Source organism: Lissotriton vulgaris, chromosome 6 (assembly GCF_964263255.1).
Source record: "Lissotriton vulgaris chromosome 6, aLisVul1.2, whole genome shotgun sequence".
NCBI classification, from domain to species: domain Eukaryota; kingdom Metazoa; phylum Chordata; class Amphibia; order Caudata; family Salamandridae; genus Lissotriton; species Lissotriton vulgaris.
Window position 1 is genome coordinate 1493009359 of NC_141694.1, and position 13299 is coordinate 1493022657.

General features: G+C 46.1%; 1 protein-coding gene across 1 annotated transcript in view; it reads left to right on the forward strand.

Annotated features, from left to right (window-relative positions):
- Positions 1 to 1990: 1990 nt before the first annotated feature.
- The window catches only part of SPTBN1 (spectrin beta, non-erythrocytic 1), a 459103-nt gene continuing 447794 nt past the window's right edge, over positions 1991 to 13299 (forward strand). Inside the window, exon 1 of the mRNA XM_086927648.1 lies at positions 1991 to 2223. The gene's annotated coding sequence lies outside the window, so the exon portion shown is untranslated. The remainder of the gene's footprint in view (positions 2224 to 13299) is intronic.

The following is a 13299-nucleotide window of genomic DNA, read 5'->3' on the forward strand; positions in this document are numbered from 1 at the left end:
GTTTGTATATTGCAATAAGCCCAGGAGGAAAAGTGTTATATCATTACATAAGAGGGGAATGCCACGGGGTGAGGGGGTCATCTTGTTCAATACAACGAGGCGGCACACAGATCTCTCCACGGTAAGTATTCCAAGGGCCCCAGACACGGGACCACTTTTTTGAGCATCCCCTGGCCAAGTACACTATCCTCTCACTAAACATGCACCAATCAATGCCCCTTTCCAAGACTTCTAGTGTGGGTGAGTGATCTGCGCCCCATACTTGGGCAACATTTCTTTTTGCCAGCATGAACCCTAGCGTAGCCCACTGTGTCTGGTGAGTGTTTAGGTCTGTGGGTTCCCATATATTTAGGAGGCACCGTCGCGCCTCTGGGCAGAGACAGACCTGTAGCACTGCGTTGATTGTGTCGTGTATTGTGAGCCAGAAAGAGCTGACATGCTTACACTCCCAAATGATGTGTATGAATGTTCCCATATGACCACAGCGCTGTTTGTATTCCCCATTGTCTGACCTCCCCATGTGTATCAAACAGGGCCCTGTGATGTATATTCTATGTAGGATCTTAAGCTGTACCAACCTAAGGCGCGCTGGAATAGCCACCACTCTGGGGGAGGACACTGCCATTTGCCAGTCCTCATCATCCATTTCAACCCCATCTCGCATCCATTTCTCCCGCAGTAATTAGAGGAAATCCGTCATGTTATAGATGAATACATTATAAATTAAGGAAATAGTTTTTTCGGGAAGGTGGCCATCTAAAATTCTGTCTTCAGGGGAAAGGCCTCGGGAGGAACAGTCCCTTTAGGTAGAGAAGACCGGATTGAGTGTAGGACCTGTGCATAACGGAAGTGTTCAGTGTCTGCCAGCTCGTATTCTGTCTGAAGCGTGGTGAAGGACTTGACCCCTCCTTCTCCCCAAATGTCTTTAATATATGAGATGCCAATAAGGTACCACCTGTCGAACCCCTTTGATCTCCACAAACTATACAGTTTTTCAGAGTCGCAAAGTGGGGTGGCTAATGTCAATCTTTGTCCCCATCCAAGAGAGTCAGTGGCGTCATGCCAAATTTGCATGCAGTGTTTAGTGGGACCAGTTAAAGTGTATCGTTTAGGCCGGGAGTATAATGGTCTGTTGTAGTTGCCACCTGGAAGAAGCCATTTATCCATGGCATAGCCAGGATCGTCAGTACGACCATACGTGCCAGATTCCTTTTGATTTACTCATGACTAGGCCGAAGGATCAAAACCTGCAATTTAATCTCCATATTATTTTCCTCATCTTTTGCCTCACAGCAACAGAATTTCTTGTATGCTTCTTATTGTTAAGACTGAATTTCATTAGGAGAGTATGACTTATTCTGGTAATTTTTTACTTCTACAATATGCTTCTGAGACTAATTTACATTAGCTTGTTTCTGAGTTTGTAATAAACCCATTTAACTTTACTCAGTAGTTCTGGCCTTATTGTGTGAATAAACGAGTTACACTGTTTATTTAAATTTTGATATTGATAGCTCCCTTTTACCTCTCACCCAACTACAAAGATTCATCGACCACAGAGAAGACTAGATTGCACGACCCAGGGGTCTATCAGTAGCAAACATCTGGGTGCCAATCAGAATTAAACCTGCTTAAATCTATTAATCAGTAGTTTTTTCATTTTCGTGGGGATCTGTATATTGAAGATGTGATGATCAGTGGCACTTTTCCGAGAAATAGAAGCGGATTTTTTTTCTGTTGGTTGGTAAATTGCTATCCTTTTATCACACAAATGGTGCATGCTGTGGAGAGCTTGAAGCGGCCGCTGTCACAGACCTGTTGGGCTGCGCTCTTACTACCCAGGGAGAGGGCGGGACACTGCCAGGGTTGATGTGTCACTGTTATCTGTCAGGGGCTGGATGGTTTACAGCTGCCGTCCCTCGGTGGGGGCAGCGGCCGGTGCGGGGGCTGGTGCGCAGCAGCGTTTCTGCTGGTGAGGGGAGGGGGCGCAGTGCGGGCGGCGGCCTGCAGGCGTCGCTGCTGAGCCTCCTCCGCCCTCTCCTCCTCCTGCAGGAATCAGTGCAGCTGTTGCCGGAGAGCGGGCGGCGGCAGGCTGCGGATTCCTCCTCCACTCACCCCGAGCTTCATTCTCATCTCTGCCCGGAGCCGTGCGGCCGCCCTCCTGCGAGCTCCCGCGCGCATCCTCCCCTCCAGCCGGCCCGGAGACCCCCCAGGCACGCCAAGGTAAGAGGGGACAGGGAGCTGCTCTGGCATCACTCCTGAGTGGATGGAGGCCAGTTGTGGTGGGAGGGGGCGGCCCGCACATCTCGCTGAAGGCCCGAGGTGGTGATGTTTTCTCGCTTGTTTATTTATTTATTTATTTATTTGTGTGGCTCGCCCCAGGATCAGGATGGCGAGGACGATAGTTTGCAAAAATCCACATAGGGTTGAGGCGTAGGGTCCCCCCACCCCGTGGAAGGATTTAGAGGTGGATTAAGAGGTTGTTGTCAGAGCTGGGGGAAGGGGCGTGGGTCCCTGATCTGCACTTTCACAGCCCCCTCCCTCCCTCAAGGGAACTCTGCACTGTTTGCTTCTGCCCTGTATCCATCCTGGCCAAGTGCATTTGTATGCGGCTGAGCACTTGGGGATATGATATGAGAGTGATGGGAGTGTGGGTGAGTGACGACCCCCACGCGCACTCTCGACGCCCCCCACGCACGCTGCACGGGTTGTCAGGGGGCTGCTGCTGGTGGTGTTGTTGCTGCTGGTGAGATCATGGCCTTGGGAGGGATGGAGCGGTGCAGCGCGGCTGCACACAGGCGTGGTCCTGCTGCAGCCTCCCCTCCCTCTGCCTGCTGATGCACGCTTACACGGGCGCGCTGCCTGCTCGTGGGTGTTTGTGCCGGGGAAGTGGGGGCGGCCGAGGAGACCCCGCAACAGGTCGGCGCTCGTATAACACGTCTTGTTGTGAAACAGGTGCCAGCGTGAGAGTCTCAGCTGTGCCGCAGCGGCCTCGTGCGAGGCGAGGAAGGGCACGAGGGGGGCTTTGGGTGGGATGGATGCTGCCCAGCAGGTACGAGCAGAGGGGACCTGCGGCGGGTGGGGATGCAGCACTATGCACTGCAGACGGCGTACATGCGAGGTGGGGGGTGTTGCCCCTGCAGGACCGAGTTTGCCTCTCAGAGGGCATCCTGTCTAGGGTGTGATGCTGGGAAGATGTGCTGTGGCAGCATAACCGAGCTGATGTCATGCAGTGATGAGGAGAGACCATAGAGATGCGCAGGGCACCCCCATTATGTGACGGGGAACGGGTAGCAGGGGCAGTACCTGGGTTGTGTTTTCTTGGGCCCATGGTGGGTGTATTATTGAGGGCGGGTCTGCCTCGTGGGGTCTCTACCTGCCCTGCTTTACTGCAGGGGATGCTGCTGGCCTGCTTGGGCACCTTGCCAGCTATGCAAGGGTCTGTCAGCCCTGGCTGGCGCCCGGCCTCTGCTGCCATGATGCAGGGGGCGGTGCAGGCCGGCTGGCAGCCCTGCAGCTCTAATGCGGTCAGTAGAGTGCAGCCTGCGGCGGCGCAGCAGCCTCCAGGGAGGGGCCGCGCCAGGACTGGATGTTCATGGGGCTGTGCGGGGACGGCGCCCATTTTGCATACACTGAGACGTTCACACACCCCTCTCAGGGGAGTGGGCGAGTCCGCGTGTTTACCACTTTTTATCCCAGCACTCTGCAATCGTGATGCGCAGTGTACCCAAATGCTCCCTTTCAAAGTTGTTTTTTTTATGAACAGTAGTGCAGCCTTTGAAGGAGCTGAGAGGGCGTGATTGCTCGGCGGAGTGTATCTGACGCCAGGCAGTGGGATGCTCCGCTGGCGGGCACAGCTCTGCAGTCTGCCCTTGGAGTGTGGTGTCAGCTGTGCAGAAGTGTCAGCAGGTCTGGGAGACGTTGATGCAGCAACTGCAGTGCACAGCGTGGTGGGAAGGAGCTGTATGTGTTCCGCCGTCCCGGGGATGCATGTCGCGACCTTAGAGAAACAGCACATCTTGCTGCGCTAGTTTTCTGATGTGTGATTGGCTCGATAATATCTTTCAAGTTAAAAACGTAGCACGTTTTCTAAAACATAGGGGTCTTCAGCCATGTATGAACTCTTACTCTGTGGGCCTTACTTTGCAAAACCATTTCAGTAATGGAAAGGTGTAATTTACAAACTCAAACCCATTTTAGTTCCCAAATCTATTAATTGTTTACAAGAGAGGAGTGCTCACAGGGTCGCGAAGACTGCATGTAGGCGCTATGAATCGCCTTTTTGGGTCTGGTGACAGCGCAACTGTCAGCATAGCTGTTAATACCAAGTCTTTGAAATATAGAGTGAGCATATGCTCCGCCTAGCACGGTGTTTCACTCACTCACCCCATGGTGTTGGCTGTTTGATGTATCATTCCGCATTCTACAGAGTGCACGTATTGGAATGTATGATTTTACATCTCAAAAATACATTGAGTCTTCACAGTTAAATTTATTTATCTAATAGAATAATTTGTATGTAAAAACACACAAAAAAGTTTTCGATGTAGCAAACCTTTTTATGTTTTAGTCCTTGGCTGACAATGCAAACCAGACCTATTTACTTTGCCAGTGCTTGTTTTAAGTTTAATGGTGTGAAAATAATGATTTGAACAATTCTTAGTCCTTCAAAAGGGTACCTTTTAAATATGAATGACAAAATGCTCTTGAAACAACATTTAAGATGCTGTGTACCTGAATGTGTGTCTCTTGTTTATAGACCTATCAGGACCTTGACTTCCTGGTGTTGTATTGTCAGCTAAGAGTCCTGGTTATGGACTCTGCTTTTTATGGTACATGGTCACCATTCTTTCTCTTCACTGTTGTGGTTGATATGCCTTGAAGTAGGCTGCTTATTTTGGCCCTCCCCAGTATTGTGTGGAAAAGGCGCTCACAATCTCTATTGATTAGTTTGGTTCATCTCACAGATTTAAGGTGGATGTCAGAATAGCGTCTTGGGAGCGGTCCACACTTGTTGATATTGATGTCACTGCATCGATCACACCTATAACCCTTGTTAAGTGCCAATGCTTTGCCTTGAACCGACTTATTGTTGTGTTTGTTCAAGGGATCACCAGCAGTGAGTAACATTCCAAATGGTATTTTGTGTTGGAGGAAGCAAATTGGTTGGCTCCAAAAACGTACCCTCTGGAACTTCCAGTAATGTAACAATTTTCATCCCTTGGAGTTGTGTTCAAACAGAGCTCTGCAACCAAGCCTGTGAGCATATAGCAAAGGCACCTCGAAAACCTAAGTGAGAAGACTTTTCCAAAGCACCAGACAGGAAGCCTTCTCCAACACCTATTCGATAAACCACGCGTTCAGCACTCTACAGGATGGATCAATACTTCTTTATACATAATGCACAATTTTAACAAGTTTACTAAAATATGATGGAAAGTGTGGCATTAGTGCTGTGCATGAAATGCAAGAAGGTGCTGAACAAGATGGTAAGCAATTGGAATTTCAAAGTTGCACAGCACTCTCCAGAGGAATTACTAATTGGGCGAAAGGCATGTGCTGCAAATTGAGAATTGACCTTTTATCAATAGCGTGGGGTCACTGAGGAATTCAGGGTAAGCTAAGGATCTATCCTGAAAATGGGAGAGCTTTTCAAAATGGCTGCCTGTGGATCCCATGGCCAGGAGACCTTAAGAAAGCCATATTTGCAGCGGTGTCTGGGATTTGTTGGGACTTGTGGATGCAGAAATACAACTTGAAACAAAAGCTGAAGGAGTGGTGCAGCCATTTTTTTGTTTGTTGCTTTAGAAGGTTTTTAGACCGAATTTTAAAGGAAGAGCCCCTGCATTTATGGAACTGCTTTTCGTCCTTCTGGTAAGACGAACGATGGGGAAAGCGTGAAATTGTTGTGATCTTCCTTAGCTTTTCCATAAAAACTGGACCGCAAAAAGTCACTGTCAGCAGAAAAAGCTCTTGCTCCATTGAAATCTTCATCTTCTCAGTCAAAACGAGTGTATCCCAGACAATTGGTACCCATGTGCGCCCTTCTACTGTGAATTGAAGAGATCTTCTGGCCATCATACCTGTTGTGATCTGACTTTGTTGCTCTGGACATTTATGTTCTCTGGGTGTTGATATCATTGCTCCTGTCTTTTTAATATAAATAAGATGTTCTTAACGCATTTTGTCTTGAAATTCTACTTGTTTGTTATACCTAAAAATCAAAAACCTCCACTTTCCGCAGACGTGGTGGTTGTTTTGCATTTTGTACTGTGTTTTGGGTTTTCAGATGATCATAGGAGGTTGTGACAGAATGAAGGCATGTTTTTAATGTGAGAGAGCTAACCCTGTGAGGGTTGAACTAAAGCACCATTGATATGCAGCATATCCTTAGCTCGTAGCAGTGCATTTGGAGGTTCAATCGCAGATGCTTTATATCATCAGTCGTCTGACTCTTTCCGCCTCCTTCTGGTCTAATACAAAGTGAGACATGCATGCAGGAATACTAATATTCTTATTCACCATCCACGTTTCTTGGTGTATGGAACACTGTATCTGCCAGTAGAATTGTTGGCCTCAGGGTGTACTTAGGTTAAAAAAACAACAAAAAAAACAGAATCCAGAACATAATCTCATTCCGAAAAGTTAGCCAAATAGTTCTGCTCTCCATCGTCTTCAAAAATTACCTTTATCCATCCTTTCTTTCCCATTTTGTGTCATCTAGATCAGATATGTTATCACCTTGCTTTCCGGCCGGAAGTGACCACAGTGGTACATTTGGGGAGTTGCAAGTAACGTTAAAAGTGTGTTGGTTTTGTTATGTTGGGTTGAGGACACTACTTTTATCTTATTGTTTTATTTTTATTTATTTACATTTTTGGTTACACTTCTCATGTATTAAGGTGCTGGTGGCAATTATTTTGTGCCTTTGATTTTTTTTTCTTGGAAGTCTTGAATTATTAATATGTTGTACAAAGAAATTCAAAGTCAGCGGTACAGTTTATAATCTGTTTGATAATTTCATGTATAAGGAATTTTGTTTATTTTTCACATACCCGCTGATGTCGGGCAGAACTACCAATCCTACTTTTATGAATAAAAACTTGTTGGCTGCACCCTGTAAATTCTTTATATTTTTCTGAAAAAGAAACCAGACTTTCATCAAAAGACTGGGTGCCACGCCCTACCATAGCTGTCTTTGCTTGAGCACTATGTATATGTAAACAGATCCTAAATTTGGTAATATAAAGGATGGATTGATAGTTCTCATTGCAGAAATGGTGCTGACAGGCCCATGTAATGGAAAAGAATATTATGAATGTTTATGTGCCAAGAAATGAAGAAAACACAAACTGAAAGTGCATTTCATTGTTAAGAAAGTAGTACAAATTGTAGTAGATTCCAAGAAATGAAGAAAACAGAAATTGAAAGTAGATTCCATGTTGACAAAACAGTAGATTCCTTGTTGAGAAAACGGTACAGATTGGCAGAGTTCAGCAAATGCAGAGGTTTGTGTGACATAAAGAGCTGGGAGATTTTTTTAATTTATGTAGAAGTTTGTATATTCTGTGTCAGGAAGAACCTACTGACTTTTAAAACCTCACCAATAGATTAGGGAGAATCTCTGAAAGAGAAGTAGATTAGGCGACCAACTATAAAAGAGAAGTTATTCTAAGTTTTTATGGGTTTGATAAAATGGCAATTTGGAGGTACAGAAAGATAATAAATTCACTCATTCATTGAGGGTTCTGGAAACATTAGTGGCCAGAAGAACTCGAACTCTAATTCACCACCGCCATTTTGGAAACAGATGCACTTCTTGAAGGCGACCTAGGCAGCTGCCATCAATATGTCCCATGGCACAAACCCACCTCTCCGTTCAGTGCTGTGCAAGGAAACAACATCTGAAATAAGCGTTGAGGGGCTGGGCGGAGTGCTACAGTTCAGCCAGGGAAGCGGAGCACTACTGTGTATACATTTGCAAGAGTAATTGTTTAAAGTAAGGTATAATGTATCCTGTTTTATGAGTCGCCTGCTGACAGTAGAGTGTTAGCTGAATGGTCCTTTGCGACATCAAGTAGGCCAGGCCGTACAACTTGGGTCCAGTGGGCTGGATCCATGCCGGGTTTTCAGTATAACCACTACATACATGATCTCCATTTAGATTCACTCTATATACATTTATTCTATGTGGATGCTTTGACAATTTGGTATGGATCTGGCCCTCTGGAGCCTACGATGGACACCCCTGAACTAGGTGTAGCTGTAGCATAACAGATTTGCTGCCATTTGTGCAGCGGATAAGTGTCCTGGGACTGACTTGTTGGAATGTTTCTCAATTTCCACCACCTCGCAGCCCACCCAACAACTTCTCAAGACTGGTGCTTCCTTAAATAGCAAGACTGTGCTCTCCTTCTCCGACACCTTGGGTCATCTCTATCACACATTTTCCTCGTCCCATCTTGTGCACCATCTGCCTCTCATCCAATGCAACAACAGCTGTAGTACATGTACTGCTCGACCAAGTGTCCCAATCGTATTTTTTTTGCTTTGGTGTTTACAGTGTTTGTAAGTGCTCCCAGGTTATAGAGCAAATGAGACCTAGAGTTTAAGGCATTTGCTCAGGGTCACACACTTCGACGGAGAAGCCATGTGCCCAGCAGTGTTTGTGATGGGCAAGTGTTGAACACCCCTCTGAAGCAAGCTGTCCGGGCCTATATAGTTCTAGTTCTGATACCTCTTCTTTCCACTGCTTTGGTGGCGTTGGATCGTACGACTTGCTTCAGCTAAATGTTCCCACGGAATGTGTGATGGAGTCAGTCACTCTTTGTGCTGTGAGCCTTACTTTCACATTGGCCATGCTGGGTCTAAAAGACGCTGTATACAGTGCTGGTCATTATTTCAGAATTGCCTGGTGGTGACGTACGTGACCTGGTGCAGTACTAGTCAATGGAAAAAACTCAGGATGACAAACACGGCATTTGGCTGTTTTTAGGTCCTGCGTAGTGGAAGTTTTGCTCAATCTCAGAAAGCAGGACAAGAGAAAACAGACCAATGTCTCCTAGAGAAGATTTTAAAATGGGAAAAGTGGAAAAACCTTCTAGACTTCCCGCGAAGGATAACCTACACTTTAGAGCCTCGACTCGGAGGTCCTGACCCTACCAGCTGCACGTATGGCCACTTCTCCCACAGCACATAGTCTCGTAGCCCCTCAAAGGGTGCCCATCCCCACACTGTAGGCCCCTTCTCATATATGCCTAGTCCCAATCCTCATTTTCCTTCCCATCCCCCCAAAAATGTAATTCACGTTATTCACAATGACCTCAGTTGCTATGTACAGTGACGCCCAGTTCCTCACCAAACAGTCAATTGAAATCTGTGACATGCTGAGCTCTGAAGGTCTGGATGTATTATTCATGTCTGAGACTGGGCTCCATCCAACCACCAACATGGACTCAACCTTAGCCATTCCTCCAGGATTCCAGATCACCAACCAAGACAGACACCACAGGATTGGCAGCTTAATTGCTATTATTCACCAAACTACCCATCCTGCCCTCCTAAACCAAGGAAAGACTAAAATATATAATGTTTAAACGTACTATTTTCAGCTCCCCTATCCTTGCAGGCACTCTTTATCTACCACTCTCCCGCCCAATACGTCAGCACTAAATTTACCAAACTTGCTTCCACTCTTGCCATGAAATACAATAACTTCCTGGTTTTCGGTAATTTAAATCTGCATAATAATGAACGCCCAGGAACAAAGGTCTGCCACTTGATAGAGAACTTTAATACCATTGGCCACACCCATGTAGTGATAAGCCATACCCACAATGCTGGGTAACTTCTTGACCCCATTTTCGCTAGTGCCAATCTTGTCAGCCTGGAGTCAAATGTTCCTCTGACCTGAGCAGACCACTATATTCTAGGCTTCAGTATTCTCTTTCTGCAACCCCCTGCTAACCCCACATCTTCCCTTTCACTGAAGGAACTTGGACCTTGGAGTCTAGTCACAAAGGACCACCTAGAGTCTGCTCTGCAAATGTCTCCCACCACTGACACAACTATAGAAGCTCCCCCCCCCCTTAATGACTGACTAACAAATGTCCTGACCACTTTGCCTCTCTTCAAATGCTGTCCTCCGCACACAGAACCCCACCCATGACTTGATATACTGAGAACCTCAAAGTTTACAAACAATGCTGCAAGCAGTTAGAGTGTAACAGGAGGCGTTACTGCTTAGAACTGGACAGAGTCACTTAAAATTCTACACTTAGAAAATCTTCACACTACCAGACGCACTGCATTTGTTGCCTGCATTGAAGAAAGACTTAATTCAGCTGAGAGAATTTTTACCATTGTAAATTAATTATCTCATACGAGGACCTGTCTGTGCTCAGACGATTTTGCTTCTGCTGAACTCTGCACCTCTTTAGCAGATTACTTTCTGTCTAAAATCTCCAACATCTACTCTAAATTCGACTCTCAGCCAGCCCTAAATGATCTGCCTTTCCTCTTCCTCCTCTGTCTCTGGTGGGAGTGGTATCGGGGCAACACTATCTTCTTTTACCTGTCAATTTTGACAGCAAATCACCATTATACTCCCCATCAGGTCAGGCTCTCCAATGACCCATGGCCATACTTTGTCTAGAGGTTCAAACAACAGGAGAGTCAGGGTATAAATATTCACTCTTTTACCCCTAGTATCAATGATAATAAACAACAAAAGAGTGAAAAAAAGTATGACGCCTCAAGTGAAAACTCCTATTAGGGGAAAACGTGGAACCTGGTGAAAAAACACATAGAAGTTAATTGTAAAAAGAACCCTCACTCACCAACCTAGTGGTGACATGCTTCATCATTGGGTTCCCACTGGAAGGACCTAGTGTCCTTCCAGTGTGCTTCAACGCCTGTTTACAGCGGAGCTGGTTCTTTTGTGTGTTGATGTGGTGAACAAACCAAATAGTGCTAAGTGAGTGCAAAAAAGTTTTAAAAATGCGTAGTTGTGACTGTCAACTACTTTATTAATAGTCCAATCCGCATTGGTTAACAACAGGTGATATTTGGACTTATAGATAGGTTTCGTTATTTGGAAACCCTTAGTCCTATGTAAATTTGGTCGGTCAACATGTTTCAGCTATCAGAGCCAATCGCTCAGCATTCGTCAGGACCATCAGTGTGATCCTCCGGCGGTGTGCACCCACTAAGGCGCACCCAACCGTGAGGATATTAGTGTGAAAAATTAAAAATGTAATAAGTTACTCACGGCTTTAACCGTATAGGCACACTCAGTAATTTACTGGGGCCAAGTACAACTAGCGCTAAATTTCAGCGCAGCATGGGCGGACACGGCAGGGGTTTTCATCACGCCGTACAATTGTCTAGCAGGCGACCCCCCCCTCTGGCGACCGTTCATTCGGGCCACGGCATTGAAAGGCTAGTTGTACTTGGCCCCAGTGAGTACATCACTGCAGCATTTGTCTTGCATCCCTGCATTGATCCTGTCCAGTCACACTATACTGAAGTCCCATGTGGAGTCTCCAAGGGCTCAATGCGGCCTTGTTCAATACGTAGTCCCTCTTGCTGCTATAAACCGACCCGAAGGCTTCAAGGTCGTCTTGCATACGCCCATGATGATACACAGATAATCGTCTCTATTTCAGAGGACCTCCGCACTGCACAATTGAACGTCAATGCTTGCATGCATGATATTTCAGACTGGCTGCAAGATAATTGCTTAAAATTAAATGGAGAGAAGACCGAAGTAGTTTTGTTTTGGAGGAACACTGCTCACTGGTCCAGAGGCTGGTGCCCCAACAAACTAGGCCCTGTTCTCTTGCCAACGCCTTGATCCAGAAACCTGGATCTCATAATTGATAACCAACTTTCCATAGCCAATCAGATCTCAACAATAGCAGCCTCCTATTTTTTGTTTTGTTTTTGAAACTGATAAACTTTCTCTGGCTGCTTTTTCACACCGTCCATCGCGCAGGCTTTCATTAAATAGCAGACTGGACTTGGGGAGCGCACTCTATATTGGCACCTCTGATCATTAATGAAGAAACTTCAAATCGTACAGAATGCAGCGGCCATACTGGTTGGTACCAGCTTCAGCCTCCATGTCTAACGAGCTTCAAAATCTCAGTTGCCTCCCTGGACATGAATGTGCAGTTTTTAAACTTTTATGTCCCACCCGCAAAGGCCTCCACTATGTTGGTGCCAGCTACCTTAATAGCAGAGTGTCATTTCTAAACATCTCTAGAAGGCTTTGGTTGTCCTCCCTCTTTCTACCACACATCCCCCTGGATCCATCTAGCATTCTCAAAAGCACATCTTTCTCGTACCGGGCCACGAAACAGTAGAACAAACTTCTTCTTAAACTTCGCTCCACCAGATCATGTGTCTCTTCTAATTGCACATGCTTTTGCAACACTCCGGTCCATCTAATCTCTACTACAATACCAAGATGCCCTTCCTTGGGTTGTATGTGCGTTCTAAAAATCCCCTTAACACAAGCTAACGGGTGACCGGAATGAAAGGCCCAATAGAGGCCTTTTCATCTGTGTTCCAGGATTACACAATACAGGTAGAGCCAAAATAAAAAGATGCGGATCCGTGACTTGGACATTGCAGAAAAAAACATAGATTACCCAAATTGCTTCTATAAGGTCTTCTAAGAATAAACATATTTAAAAAGTTAAGCACTTATGTAAAGTGTACTGGCACTGAGAGTATTTCTAGTTGCTTGTCTGCTACCCAAAGTAGTGTATATCTATAGAAAAGATGAGATTTCAGCAAGGAAAGGAGAGGAAACGCTAAGGAAGGCCTTGGAGGCATGTAGTCTTTCAACCAGGGGCACAAATGTTGAGCCCAGTAGAGGAGGGCTGCTTGTTATCATGTCATGTGCCATCTCCGTACCTTATGTCAGCATGGGTTTCTGCTGGTGTGCGTTGTCAGAGGTGCCGTTTGGACATGATTGTTGCTCTTGTCACTTCCTCCTGCCCACTTTCTGGAGGATGGTCCCCCGAGTTGAATTAAGGCAGCCTGTATAAGGGAGGCATGCTGCAAGGGGTACATCAGATAGGCTGCATTGCAGTTACTTGCCAGCTAATTACCATAATTGCTAGTCATTTTCGCCTTACCCCTCCCTCCCCCAACCCCTCTCCCCCCCCCCCCCCCCCCAACTCCTTCCCTCCCCCTTTCCTATTGGGGAAACTCCTTAAAACAGATCTAGTCAGTGAAACCCTTGACTAGGTCATCGACTTGATGGTTGCAAGGGTGGGATATTGTTTAGAG